The sequence below is a fragment of the Callionymus lyra genome, chromosome 15 (genome assembly GCF_982586985.1).
Source record: "Callionymus lyra chromosome 15, fCalLyr1.hap1.1, whole genome shotgun sequence".
Classification (NCBI taxonomy): domain Eukaryota; kingdom Metazoa; phylum Chordata; class Actinopteri; order Syngnathiformes; family Callionymidae; genus Callionymus; species Callionymus lyra.
In genome coordinates, this window is record NC_141832.1 from 2233268 (window position 1) to 2247559 (window position 14292).

The following is a 14292-nucleotide window of genomic DNA, read 5'->3' on the forward strand; positions in this document are numbered from 1 at the left end:
TGAGGTTGAGGGTGAGGATGAGGGTGAGGGAGAGGGAGAGGGAGGGAGAGGGAGAGAGGGAGGGTGAGGGTGAGGGTGAGAGAGAGGGTGAGAGAGAGGGTGAGGGTGAGAGAGAGGGTGAGAGAGAGGGTGAGGGTGAGGGAGGGAGAGGGTGAGAGAGAGGGTGAGAGGGAGGGTGAGGGAGGGTGAGGGTGAGAGAGAGGGTGAGAGAGAGGGTGAGGGAGAGGGTGAGGGTGAGAGGGAGGGTGAGGGAGGGTGAGGGTGAGAGAGAGGGTGAGAGAGAGGGTGAGGGAGAGGGTGAGAGAGAGGGTGAGAGAGAGGGTGAGAGAGAGGGTGAGGGAGAGGGTGAGGGTGAGGGTGAGGGTGAGGGTGAGGCTGAGAGAGAGGGTGAGGGTGAGGGTGAGGGTGAGAGAGAGGGTGAGGGTGAGGGTGAGGGTGAGGGTGAGGGTGAGGGAGAGAGAGGGTGAGAGAGAGGGTGAGGGAGAGGGTGAGGGTGAGAGGGAGGGTGAGAGGGAGGGTGAGGGAGGGTGAGGGTGAGAGAGAGGGTGAGAGAGAGGGTGAGGGAGAGGGTGAGGGTGAGAGGGAGGGTGAGGGAGGGTGAGGGTGAGAGAGAGGGTGAGAGAGAGGGTGAGGGAGAGGGTGAGGGTGAGAGGGAGGGTGAGGGAGGGTGAGGGTGAGAGAGAGGGTGAGAGAGAGGGTGAGGGTGAGGGTGAGGGTGAGAGAGAGGGTGAGGGAGAGGGTGAGGGTGAGAGAGAGGGTGAGGGTGAGAGGGAGGGTGAGGGAGGGTGAGGGTGAGAGAGAGGGTGAGAGGGAGGGTGAGGGTGAGGGTGAGGGTGAGAGAGAGGGTGAGAGAGAGGGTGAGGGTGAGAGAGAGGGTGTGTGTGGATGTTCTGTGTGTCTGAGATGAACAGATCGTCCCATGAATCGTTAAAGTTTAGAAGTATTTTATCAACATAAATAAATTTAAAAAAGAAAGTAAAACAACTACTATTTTTTTAAGTTGAGTTAAATGGGTGTGGATTGTTTAATATATATATATATATATATATATATATATATATATATATATATATATATATATATATATATATATATATATATATATATATATATATTAAACAAGAACTTTTATCAAAAAATAGCATCTTGCTAGCTTTCCAGCTAACTTCAAAAAGTATGAATTGCTAATTCGATCTGCTAGCTTTAGCCTATTTAGCGAAACAGGCTAGGCTAGTTTATTTCTTAGCTTGTTAGCATAAATGTAGCTTCCATTGATTCTATTCATTCACGACCATCTTTCCAGAACTTTTATTCACGTCACTCGCTCGACGCCCACGTCGGCGTCTGAACGTGTCGCGGACGCTAACCAGCCGCGACGGCGGCGGCGCGACGTCAGGAACGATTACGGCGAGCGGCAACAAAAAAAAAAACGCGAGGTCGGATATAATTAACAAACGAGCCGCTCGGGTTTTAATTGCTCAAGTCCGCGGCCAGTAATTAAATGACGGAACGAGCCGATCCAACAATAAGTGACAGTTTCTCCACATCTGCAGGAGGGGGGCCGGGGGGCCACACAGGGGGCGCCGCTGATCCTCTCCGTCGCACCCCCCGAGGGGCCGCCCACGCCTGCTCGCTGCACGACACGGCGGCGGCGAGGAGGAGGAGGCGTGGAGCGACGATCGCATGACCACGAGCTAGCATGCTAACACAAACATGCCGACCAGTGGTCTCCTCAGGGGCCACATTTCATACAGCGGTGTCATGAGGGCCCATCAAGCTAGACATGCCTAAATTATTACGTTATTGGATTTTATATAACGAGATAAATCTCCTACAAAAGCACCTTCACTTGTTTGAGGAACAATAAATAAAGATACAACTGGAGACAAAATTCCTAAAACAAACTAAGTGTAAAGTAAAGTAAAGTAAAGTGTAGTTAGTAGAAGGACTTGTAACAAATACTTGTAATATGACCAGTCATAAATAATATAATAAAATAAAAAATAAAAATGGTTACAACATGATATTTGACCTCATGAGGGCGAAAGTCAAAAGGGCCAAGTTCGGACCCCATGTCTGTCTTAGAACTTAAGTTATGAGGGTTAGAAGTATTAAAATGATTAAATTTAACCTTTTTTTGATACATATTACTGGTATAATTATATATAAACCAGTATATTAAATACTATTCCATAATATATATATATATATATATATATATATATATATATATATATATATATATTGTACTTGTACTTGTTGTTCTCTTAAATGAATTCAGAGAATATAAAACATATTACGTTGTACTGTAATTATTGTGAAAATAAAATGGATTAAAAATTGAATTAATAGAAATGTTTTTAAATACTTACTATAAAATTATATAAATACTATACAAATATTTGTCAACCGGTGACTAAAAGTGTCCGTTTGTGATGACTTGATGACCCGGCCTCTCACCCCGAGTAGCTGGGACCACACCACGACTCTCAAGGAATACGTTTGTGAAAATGATGGACTGACGCCAGCGCTCGCAGCCGTTAGCCGTTAGCACGCCGGCGGTCAGGTGATGCCACCATGACGCCGGTTCCCCCGATGAGTCACTCGTGACCCACTTCCTTCGCACAAAGGCATTTAAAATCACTTCTCGTCTCTGAACCGGTCTCAGATCTTCCGGTCCACGCCGGATTAGAAAGTCTCCTGCTGTTCCCGCCGCTTCACTCCTTCATCTCCTCGTTGACTCCCCGGATCCCCCCGAGACCCCTCGTTACCGTCCGGCGTCACACCTCCGACGGTCAGCCTGTCGGGGGGCCGCGAGGGGAAGCGTTATCAGTCTATATTTCAGCGCCGTCAGCCCGGGACCCCCGTCCCCGTCCTCCGGGGGTCGTTTATTAAACGGCGGGACATGAAGGGGACGTTTAAGGCCAACGACGCCTGCGAGGACGAGGGATTATGTTTTGTTTAAGGAGGAAAAATGACATTTGGACCTCGGGCCACACGGTCCCGGCACGGAGGGAGTTCGCGCCTCCTCCGCCTCGCAAACAGCTGTTCTTGATTCCATTACCCAGCATGCCCTGGGACGGAGAGGTTCCGGAGGAGTCAAGGCCGACGGCTTCGCTCGGAGAACAATGAGATGTTGAGGAGGAGGTATGTGAGCGGGTTCTGCTCGAGATACCTGGGCGTGACCCGGCGCCGTAAACCACTGGTACAAAGTAAACTCGCCGCCACGATCCACCTTTTTTTTCTGACATTTAAACTGGATCCCGATTACAGCGGACTCCTGGTTCCTCCTGGAAACTCTAGCTCTTTAAAAAAAAAAAAACTGAAATCGACCTTCTGGTCGGGACGAGGGGCGATAAAAAAGGCGCCCCGGAGTGACCTCGCCACGGGCCGGTCCTCGTGGCGGGAGCGCGAAAGGGGAAGTGAAGACATAATGACACGTGGTAGAGCGGAGGTGGCGGCTCAGACGGCGGGGCGCTAAGGAAACATGACATTAAGCGGCGGGCGCTAATGTAAATCACGGGCGCCGCGGCGCTAATCGCCGCTTTTTACGAGAGCCAATGATTAGCGATCGTCAGCTCTTTGACATCCTGGACCGGATCAAGCGATGCGTCAGAGGGCGAGCGGCAGGCGGGGCGAGCGGCGCCGTGGAATACCAGGGAATCCACTATACTACTTATATAACTAGTCATAAATAATATAATAAAATAAAGACAATAAAAATGGCTCCAACAAGATCTTTGACCACATGAGGGCAAAAGTCAAAAGGGCCAAGTTCGGACCCCATGTCTGTCTTAGAACTGTAGTTATGAGGATCAGAAGTATAAAAATGATTAAATTTAACCTTTCTTTGATATGTATTACTGGCTTAATTATATATTAACCGGTATATAAATATATATATATATATTTTCATATTATAGTTACTTTTCTGTGTAATTTTTGTTAAGGAATACCAGGGAATCCACTATACTACTTATATAACTAGTCATAAATAATATAATAAAATAAAGACAATAAAAATGGCTCCAACAAGATCTTTGATCACATGAGGGCAAAAGTCAAAAGGGCCAAGTTCGGACCCCATGTCTGTCTTAGAACTGTAGTTATGAGGATCAGAAGTATAAAAATGATTAAATTGAACCTTCCTTTGATATGTATTACTGGCTTAATTATATATTAACCGGTATATAAATATATATATATATATTTTCATATTATAGTTACTTTTCTGTGTAATTTTTGTTAAGAATACCAGGGAATCCACTCTGGTTCCACCGTCGTAGCTTCGGGACAAAATAGCGTCTTCGTGTCGACGTCGACCGAGAGACGTCCAGGAGTCTGAGAGGCTATATTTAACCGGAGACGGAGCACCTGTTGAGGAGCTCAGGGGTTCGCTGGGACGAAGGACGGGGGCAGAGGTCAAGTCTTTGCTAAGCTGTGATTGGCAGGCGGGGGAGCCGGAGCGCTCGCCGCGGCGGCCCAGCGGCGCAGCGGTCAGTGGCGAGTGACTCGGCCGGGGGCCACAGTTCTGACTCGGTGCTGACTAACCGTCTGCTGACAGAGTCTGAGTGACGGCGGCGCCCCCCCGAGACTGGTCCGGGATTCTGAGAGGCCACGCCCCCAAACGACGGCCGAGGTGAACCTGCACGGATTCTGGCGGCGGAGAGGATGACGTCTGACTTTCTAAAGTAAATCATTGCGATTTAACTTAAGATGTTTATTATATTCATATACATTTTGGTTAGTAATTACATTTTTTTATTGTAATATATTTTCATGAATGTTTTTGAATAATTTATTTTTGTTTGTTTGGATGAATTATTAATAAAATAAGTAAAAGATAAACATTTTTTTTTAACATTGTGGTCTTAAAATAAAGGTTTTAAATGTCAACAGTGGATTATTTAAGTTAATTCGCAACATATATCACTCATAGGTTTTGGCGGGAAGATGGAGTTCACACTTATCCTGCTGTGGCTTTTCAAAATAAAACAACTTCGTCACAACGAAACAGTAAAATACGTGACAACAAATGCGTGAAACCAACACAATCCCTGAAACGACTCGTCGCTCAAACATATGAACTGAATCCAAAGTCACGGGTCGCGGAAAGAGCGACCTCGCGACCTCGCGACCTCCAGAGAGAGAGGGTCCCGACCACGGAAGACGTCATGGACGACCACGTCTTTAACGGCCTCTCAAAGTCAAACGCCGGTGAACTGCTGACACGTCTTTTTTACTTCCTGTCCAGATATATATCCGCCAACAGCTGGAGTCAAGTTCACCTATTGACTCAACTTCCGCCCCCCCGGCCCCCCGCCCAGTCGCTTTACTGGTAACCCAGCTCGCTGTCAGGCGCTGAATAATTACGGTGATTAATTCTCGTGGATGAGCTCGCCGACGCCGCCGCCGCCGCCGCCGTTCGGGAACTCCATCAAGACGTGCGTGGTAACAAATGTGTTGATCCAAGAAATATAAAAATAAACATCTTTGACTAGGTCAGGTTTTGACCACGATCCCCCCCCAGGGGACGAGATCGTTTACCAGAAATAAAAGGTCAGGTTCTGCTGCCCTTGTTGCTGCCTTTGCGCTGACCGCTAAAAACGGACACCGAAAGATCATATCACGAAACCAATACGAGCGCCGACGGCCGCTGCGACGAATTGATTCCACCATCCCAGGACTCGTGTCCGTGAGGTGGCAGGAAGCTGGCGGGGCGTCCATCACTGTCACACCGGCGACCCTCTGGTGAAATGTGATTTGTATCCTCGCGAGCGTCCGGCGATGAGCGAGGAGCCGTAAAAACTTGGGACAAGCTAACGCGAGCGCGGCGGCGGCATATGTGCGCTATCACAACCGGGGGGCGTGTTGTCGTGGGCGGTGAGAGACGCCGCGGTGACAGGGGGGTTTCTTGGGGGGCGTTTGGGATCGTAGATCACGAGTGCGTGGGCGAGAGTTGTCACCAGGACCGCCGGGCTCATCCTGGTTTATTGCCGGAACAGAGTAGACTCCAAGAACAGAGAAGCTAACACCAGCTCCTCCGCAACATCAAGTGTGTGAGCGCACGTTAGCGTAGCGACGGAGAATTTCAGTATCATGATTACGTTTGAATTAAGTTCACAAAAGTGCTGTTTAAGGAAACAGATTCATACGGAGTTGAGTATTACAAGATTTTTAGGCAGGACCGCGTTAATTGCCGCGACACCAAAGATGGCCGCTCGACAACAACGTCGCTATCATGCGCTCAAAGTGTGAGAAACCGTCTTCATCGCGATCGATTTTTGTCCCTAAACTCGTTAGAACGAGTTAATAAACTACCGAAAGGAAGCTTTAAATAGAAGCCGAGACACTAATCAGGATATCAACTGTGCTGCAATGCATGCTGGGAGTGCCCTCCTGGCACTGATCCCGGTATGTTATAGTCGGTAATGTGTGTTTATGTAACACTTGATATGTCATCGCTGGAGATGGTGAAACTGATGAACTCGTTGTTATTTAACACGCGTTTTTATTGTCGCCTGCTGTTTAAAAGATTGATTTGTGCCTTAAGTACAGCTCGGTGCTGAGGTTGCTGGTTAGATTTCCGGCGGGGCCACCGTAGATATTGGCGCAGTTGTAAGGGGACGTCATATTATTAGATTAAAAAAAAGATTAAAGCCTTTTATCACTAGAAATAAAACAAAAAATCTGGATCAAATAATCCCAGAAGAAACATTTATTGTACTAAATTATTATTGTTAATAGATTTAAGGTGAATATAAAGTTGACAATTGAATTAAAAATAATATCAAAAGTATCATTAGTTGCAAAATCGTTGACAACATTCCGACTCTTGAGAAGTCAAGCTGGAGTCGTCGCTGTTGAATCTCCAGACGAGGAAAAGTTCAACGTTCCGAGTCCAGTTATCGACGTGTCGGACTCGTTCAAGTGGGGTCACTGGGGGGGTCTCCGGCTCGTGGGTCTCCTCGGCCCGGCGTGCGTGGGTGAGAGGCGTCGCCGGCGCCGCGGATCCTCGACACGGTTCGCGGCGAGCGTCGAACGACGATGAAGCGGAGGGATTCTAAAAATAGTCTTCTGGATCCAGCGCCGGCCGCTGAGACAAAAGCCTCTTGGTTCGGTCCACAAACTGAGCAGCCAGAGATAAATAAAGCGCTAACACGAGCAGCGCCAGCGTCTCAACTTCCCCCCCAACCTGTTACACAGCTAATTACACACCAGTGCGACGCCGCGTCAATTAGCTCTGCTGAGTAATTATTTTTTTTTTAATCGTCAAACCGAACATCTCTTCTTGCAGGTGAGTCCTCGACAGACTGAGCTGAGCAAACAGAGGAGGATTAGGCTTCAGATTGGTGGAGGGAAACCTAATCTTCGGTAATTGGGGGAATTGTCGTCGATTATGTCGGCGGAAGAGCCGACGATCGGCGTTTCAAGAATGCCACCGGAGGTCAGCCGGCGCTACCGCTAACAGGTACGTTAGCTAAACGCTAAAATTGCTTATTAAGCGAAGAAAAACCTCACCAAGTCAAACACTTAAGCTTATAAACATAAATTATTAACAATTTACATTTAGAGAAAGTTTACTTTAACCTTTATATAAATGTTTAAGTGCTACAGATAAAGAGTGCTAGTGCTAGCTAGCTAGCTAGTTGCTAAAGTGACAACAGCACACACGTAAACAACTATATTCTACCAAACAAAAAGACAAAAGTAAGCAACAATATGAGACACATCGGTCATTAGAAGAAGTCAGAAGCAAACATAGTTTCACGAGGGTCACGTTCAGGGTAAACTTTCATCAAAGCATTTGTCGTCGCAGGGACAGCAGCCGGAGCAAAGAGGCCCAAACATCTGCTCCCTGAAATCTTTTTCCAAGCAAAGTCTCTTGAACTTGTTCTGGGTTTGCCCCAAGGTCTCCCCCCCAGTTGAACGTCATGGCAAAGTTTTCAAAACTAGAAAAGTTTAAAGGAGCCAGATTCATATTGGACTCCAGGGGAGCGCAGGTGGTTCGTGGTCGAAGTTCTCAAGGCGACAGAAAAAGCATCGACTCCTCGCACGGTTCGAGGTTAAAAAAACCACGTCGTCCTTTCCCTTCTGCCGCTTTTTTCCCCTACTTTCTTACATTTCCACATCTCGCCCGTCTGCCTTTTCCTGGAATCAAGTTTTCTATTCAGGTCGCGGCGAAGCTCCGCACAGTCAGAAGCATGTCCACCCTGCTGACCCGCGTGCCCATTAGCCGTGGTGTTGCAGAGAGGGCACTGGGCCTATCCATCTCAGCCCACACACACACACACACACACACACACACACAACACCCACTGGTATGCTGAACACACACGTATGCCGTGGGCGGACTAAGCATCTGATCAAAGGGCGGCACAGGAATATGGACACCAGCTTCTTGACCTCCACGGACGTATCCACGGCTGTGTACTCGTTACGGCGCGAGATGACGTCTCCGGCGCCGAAGATGACACTCATTAAAAGAATGTTTGCTCGGCAAGTCTGAGGCGAGCGCGTCGGAATGACAGACTTTTGGGAAAAAGCTGACGGACGGAAGTTAAGCGGCAGGATTTTTTTCCCGGCAGGACGAGCCACTTGTCAACAACGACCCGCTTATCGTACGCAACTATCTACTCTCCACGCCAGGACCCGCCCCCTCCATCCCTCGCAGGAGCGAGGAGCACCACCACCACCAACCAAAAAAAAAGAAGCCTCGCGGCAGCCTCCGCTAGAATCCTCCGATTCCAATGAACATTCCCGAGGAGGACGAGCAGGAGAGAACGGCAGGACGAGGAGAAACGGGAAACACACTCACCGCGGCGTTGTTTCCAAGACGGCTGCTCGAGGATCGCCGGGAATCGCTCTGTCGGATACAACCTGCACGCAAGATAGAAGAAGAAAACTAGGCTGTGAGAGCAGCAAAGAGAGAGGCGAGGAGGAGGAGGAGGAGGAGGAGGAGGAGGAGAGCAGGACGAGGAGGAGGCGGAGGAGGAGGAGTGAGCAGGGCATCCGAAAGCACGCACCAAATAAAGAAATGAAGGATTCCTGGAGGAATGTGTGTTATTGTTGTGAAGGGCGTGAGAAGGAGGGGGGAGTGTTGTTTTGAGGGGAGAACACGCTCTCGCTTACTCACCCAAGGGTTACACTTGGGTGCGCGATCAGATCTGACAGGTCTTGATGTGCCGTCCACCTACCTCCTTATCTCTCTCCGGCTGCTGCTCAAACTGACGCCAGCCACTACAGGGGAGCTATCGCCCCTCACCGCCCGCCGAAGGAGGGAGGGTACTGACGGATCTCCCGTCCGCCCACGCCCCTCCCGGTACACCCACCCCCTCGCTTTACCTCGCCCGCCGATGTACAGCTTCAGTTGAATGAAAGCAATCCCAGAGGCATGGAGGTAATTATAGAAGCTGCTGGCACTGTTTTCTGTTTTTTTTTCTTTCATGTCCTTCCCTCGTTCCTGGGCTGATGGAGGGTCTGTTTTCACCGCCATCCACACCAATGCCACTTAAGCTGCTTCTGCCAATTTGCTCCTTGTTACTATCACTGTTATTTCTCCTGTTCTCTGAGCCATCCTGGACTTTTTGCCAACGCTCGACTCTTCTGTTCGACCACACGAGACTCAGACTCGTCTGTCAATCCAGGTGACAACTTTCTGAAGGACGGACAGATCCCCGACACATCCACATACTTCACAAGTTAACACGACCCCCCTGACCTCGAGTCGGTGTCATGGAAGATGGAGCTAAGAGTTCACGTTTGGGTCTCAAAGGACCGCAACAGCTGCACAAAAGGTTTTCTCCCCATAACTCCGGAATCTTCGAAGGCGGCAAAATCCTCTTCTGTTTCTATCAATCCTGACGGTCCTCGACCCTTCGCCGGCTCCGATCTGAAAGCATTCTCAAGAACATGATGTCTGGACACCTATAGGACAGGAACAATGGTGTCGGGCCATATGCGGCGTTGATTCATCAACAATCCGATCGAGCTAAAAATCACTCTTTTCACAAAGAAGTCTCTTTCGATCCTCGTGAAGAACCGCCTCAGTGACCCACTGACGGTGGCATCTGGGCTTTTGACCGGAGCGCCGATAGCTGTCTGAATTAATAACCCAGCATCGGGCGAGATAATCTTCCCGTGTTGTGAAGTCTGTCCTTTCCATTAAGAGGGACTCGCAATATCTCCTCATCAAATTAGGCCCTTAATTGTGGCCCTCCCTCGACGGATCCCTGGAAGACAGAGGAGCCCCGAGGATCATGTAATACCCATCTGTCTGTCTGGAACTTTCAGTGGATTGTTCTGGTAAAAGACTCGGTTTAATGGGTTTAACTCTGTACTCCACTGTCCGATGATGAGGAGAGAAACAAATCCTGCTGGTTCTGATTAACCTTGAAGCAACAAATACTTAAAGTTCAACTAATGCGTTGATTTAAGTGTGTTTTAAATGTTGTGACTCTATCGTATCATCAGTGTGTGTTTGTACAAAACTCTCCTTTTCATTGAAATATTGACATTAGAAAATCATCTTCTGTTGACCAGAACCACATCCCGTCCGATTGGTCAATCGTGGAGGTTTGTCACCGGGTGTCATCAATCCCCGAAGTCCCCACCTCCAAGGGGCTCGTTGTATAAACAAAGCGGGGGCGTCATCAACAGCTGGCTGGAGGAGGAGTGAAGCCATAATACTGTCATAATGGATGATCTCGTAACCTCTCGTTCGCCCAGATTTCAGAGCATCTTTATAAAGTAATGAGCTCAAAACATTTTACTGCAGTGAAGTGGGTTTCAAATGACTTAGCGACCAACCAATTTAACACTTTTATCAACGTCAACAGCGAATGTGTGAAGACAACAGGTGGGCAATGAGAAGACCTTGGTCACAGACAGGTTTAAACAAACTTTCCAAGCTTTAACAAAACAAAAGCTAAAACAAAAAGGGAGTCCTTGGATGAGGCAACACGATGTTGTAAAGCGGACAACATCATATCTACATGTGTCAAGGGCCAGAAAGACAGAATATAGGTCATCTGATGAAATGTCACATCTGATCATTTCAAAAGCTCGGAGTGCGACAGCTTAACCCCAGCTGTAATGGTTTAATTGTCCGGGCCGAGCCAAAGTGGAGGTCCAGGCCAAGCGTGGAGGACCGGCTCAGCGCGAGGGCAGCGCTGGCGCTCGCCGACGTCGAGCAGGGAAGCAAGGACAAAGAGGGCAGCTTGATGGCTTAATGGGGGTTTGATGGCTTCATAGAGCGAAAGTTAAGTTGTGAGGCCGAGAGAGCCGATGAATGGAGCCGCGGAGAACTTCTCTATACAGTGCGTGACATCGGCGCCGCTGAGGCTGTTTTACTAGAATCCTTGAGCTCCCACGTTCGCCTCCACCAGTGATTTAAAGCCACGCCGTGACATTGTCGTGATGCAGACGGCGGAAGATAAACAAGATCAGAAAAGATTTTGATGATGTTGTCGTGACACGGGCGACGACTAATCCTCTCGGAGAGAAAACCCCACCGACGGTCTGTCCACGCTGGTTTCTGTCGCACCTCCGCCCGCGGTTTGTCGTGTCAGCCTCGGCTTTAATTAGACCCGGAGATTGAAGAGGCGGCCGGGCTGGCCGTCCACGCCGCACTCCCCGGCTCCTCAGAGAACCCCCTCTGCTCTGTGTGGCTGAGATAATAGAGGATCGCTCAGAAGATGTTAATTGAAGGGAGATAAAGTGCAGTCGCAGCTGCTCGGACGTGGTGAGCGCTGGGTTCCCGGGGAACGAGGGAGAACGACGTGATTAGAGATGTTTGACTTCTGCTCTCGCTCCGAAGGAATCCTGCCGAGAAAGTCGTCGTCTGGGTCTGACCTTAAACTGGTTCACGAGCCGTCGATGAGTGGGTGTGCGTCGGTGACTACGCAACGGTTACACAACTTTCAGCGGAACGTCTCGACCCGCCTGATAAGATAACGTCTACTAGAACTAGCTTGATCCCGCTGATCTAATTAAGACACGGTTTAGACGTACAACTCAAAACAGAGGCAGCACTGGAGACGCTTACGTTTTCATCATGGTCTACACTTCTGATTACCAACAGCAGGGGGAGCCATTAATAAATACGTTCAGTTCTCCATCGTGAGACACATTTTTAAAATTGATGCGTTTCCTTTTTTGGCCCAATGATCAACAAAGATAGTATCCAGTACACAGACTAAGAGTCAAGATTCTGTTGAAACGATACTTATCACGATACATGTGCTACGATACGATATACTGCGGTATATTGCAATACTGTAGTAACAACCATATATATACTGACACTTTTTCTGGCTTTTACAGCAAAGACATGAACAAATACTTTCTCTTATCAAATGTTTGTAGGAAAGTGCTTCTAAAAATATTAACAGCAAATGTAAACTTATATTAACAATGAAGTGCATTAACTCAAACAACCCGGAGCAACATGTAATATCCAGTATCTGTAAGTGTTTATTTTTAAGAAATTAAACTTTATTTTAAAGCCGAAACTAGTCTAAACATCAGCTTTAAAAGCTAATGTTAAGAATATATATTTAACCTTTGAAATAACATTTTACGAGTCAAAGTGAATTCATTAATTATGTTTTCGTAAAAGAAAATCATTGAAACTGTAATTTACACAATTTAAAAGTAAATAAAGCGTTTAACGGTGTTATGACTAAACTAAACCTGTTAAATGTATTGAAGTTGCATTGAGCGTCATAAAGTTTGTGAACGTTATATTTAGCGCTGAAGTCACACGAACAGAAATCGTCAGCCTTCATTCAACCAGTTATTAAACACAAACTATTCATCGAATCACTAACAAGAACGTTTGTTATCGTTGACTTTCACACAACGACTGAACATTTCTCTCGTCTCTACAGAACAGCAAAGTGAACTGCTTCGTTTCGTTTCGTCTTTCCTGTTTCGTCGATCTCACACATCCCTTTGTCGTGAAGGTTCTCTGGATGCTTAACGAAGTTAGTGGTATTTAATCCTGTGGAAGGATTTCTCCTCCAAACATCCGCTCATGTCTTGTTAGCTCTGTTGTTAGCAACAGCCGCTTCACTAGCGTCGGTGTGTGACGTCAGGACAAATATATCAAAACAGTGCTATTGAATATGGATACATTATCTGGAATAAAAACATCGAGATGTATCGTCATATCCCTGGACTAAACAAGTTGTTTAGTGAAACTACATTTGTGTTGTCGTCAGTGGGTGTTTGTTCAGTTCCATCAATGGCATTAAGTTAGCAGACATCAGGTGGTCCTAGAAAGACACAAAGTAGGGAGTCTAGAGGCAGATCTTGCTCTCCTGTAGGGACTCAAACAACCACCAACACAGCGCCTGAGAAGCCATTTAACAGTTTTCTTCAGGTAGAAAGTTTGAAGTGTTTATAAAAAAAAAAAAGCCTCCACTAAAGTGTTGTGGATGCTTTTCTAATGAATCCCTCAGAGTCGGCGTTAGAAAAACCCTCACTGGGCTCTAATATGCCGCCATAAATATCGCACCAGGAAACGGACAGAAACTTCCCACTGCCGCCGCGACGGTGTCATCTGTTACGTTAATGGCACTCGTCGGAGGAAACAACCCAAATCATCCGCTGAGGAAATTGGCACATTGACTCGCTCTTTTTTTTTCTCTCTCTCTCCAAGTCAAATGAATGGATTTCATTTCATAACAAAGTGTCGTCTGTATGTTTACAGCAATTCCCCACGTTAAAAGTCGATTTATATTTTAGCTCTGGGATGAAATTATACTGAAAAGCAGCCATTCTTCACCGGGCCGGGATGTCGTGGCGGAGACAGACGCTGAATGACTGCAAGGGAAGTCATTTGGACGGGTTTAATGGCTCGCGGTTGCTATGGTGTGCGACGATGTGGCTGAGAGAGGCGCGGCGCTATTTAAGATATGGACTTCTCTGGCGTGTTTTATAACAAACGCACAACTATAAATAATTCAACACGGGAGTTACTGCAAGTTTAATTTTAGCTCCAAAAACTCGAGGACCACTGGACTCCTTGTTCTTCTGGAACTAATGCTGGACTTGTTGTTTCTTTATATATTTCTTTGTTAGTATGTCGCCGCCTTTGACACTAACTGTACGTATTTTCAACAATCCTTGACTCAATCCTGTCAATAACCCTGAAAATCAAACTGGTAAAGCCAAGTTCAGCCTCAGAGAGAGTCTCTAAACACTGAATGATTCACTCTCATTGCGCAGCACCTGCTTTCCACCCACGAGTCCAAGTCAACCAGCCTTGAACGTGCTCAGCCCTCCTGG

General features: G+C 47.4%; 1 protein-coding gene across 3 annotated transcripts in view; it reads right to left on the bottom strand.

The window, feature by feature from the left end:
• rbfox3b (RNA binding fox-1 homolog 3b) overlaps positions 1-8937 on the bottom strand; it is a 300077-nt gene extending 291140 nt beyond the window's left edge. Inside the window, exon 1 of one of the 3 annotated variants that reach the window (XM_087809403.1) lies at positions 8819-8937. The gene's annotated coding sequence lies outside the window, so the exon portion shown is untranslated. The remainder of the gene's footprint in view (positions 1-8818) is intronic. The other 2 variants (XM_087809402.1, XM_087809400.1) reach the window with 2 other exon arrangements.
• Positions 8938-14292: the final 5355 nt, after the last annotated feature.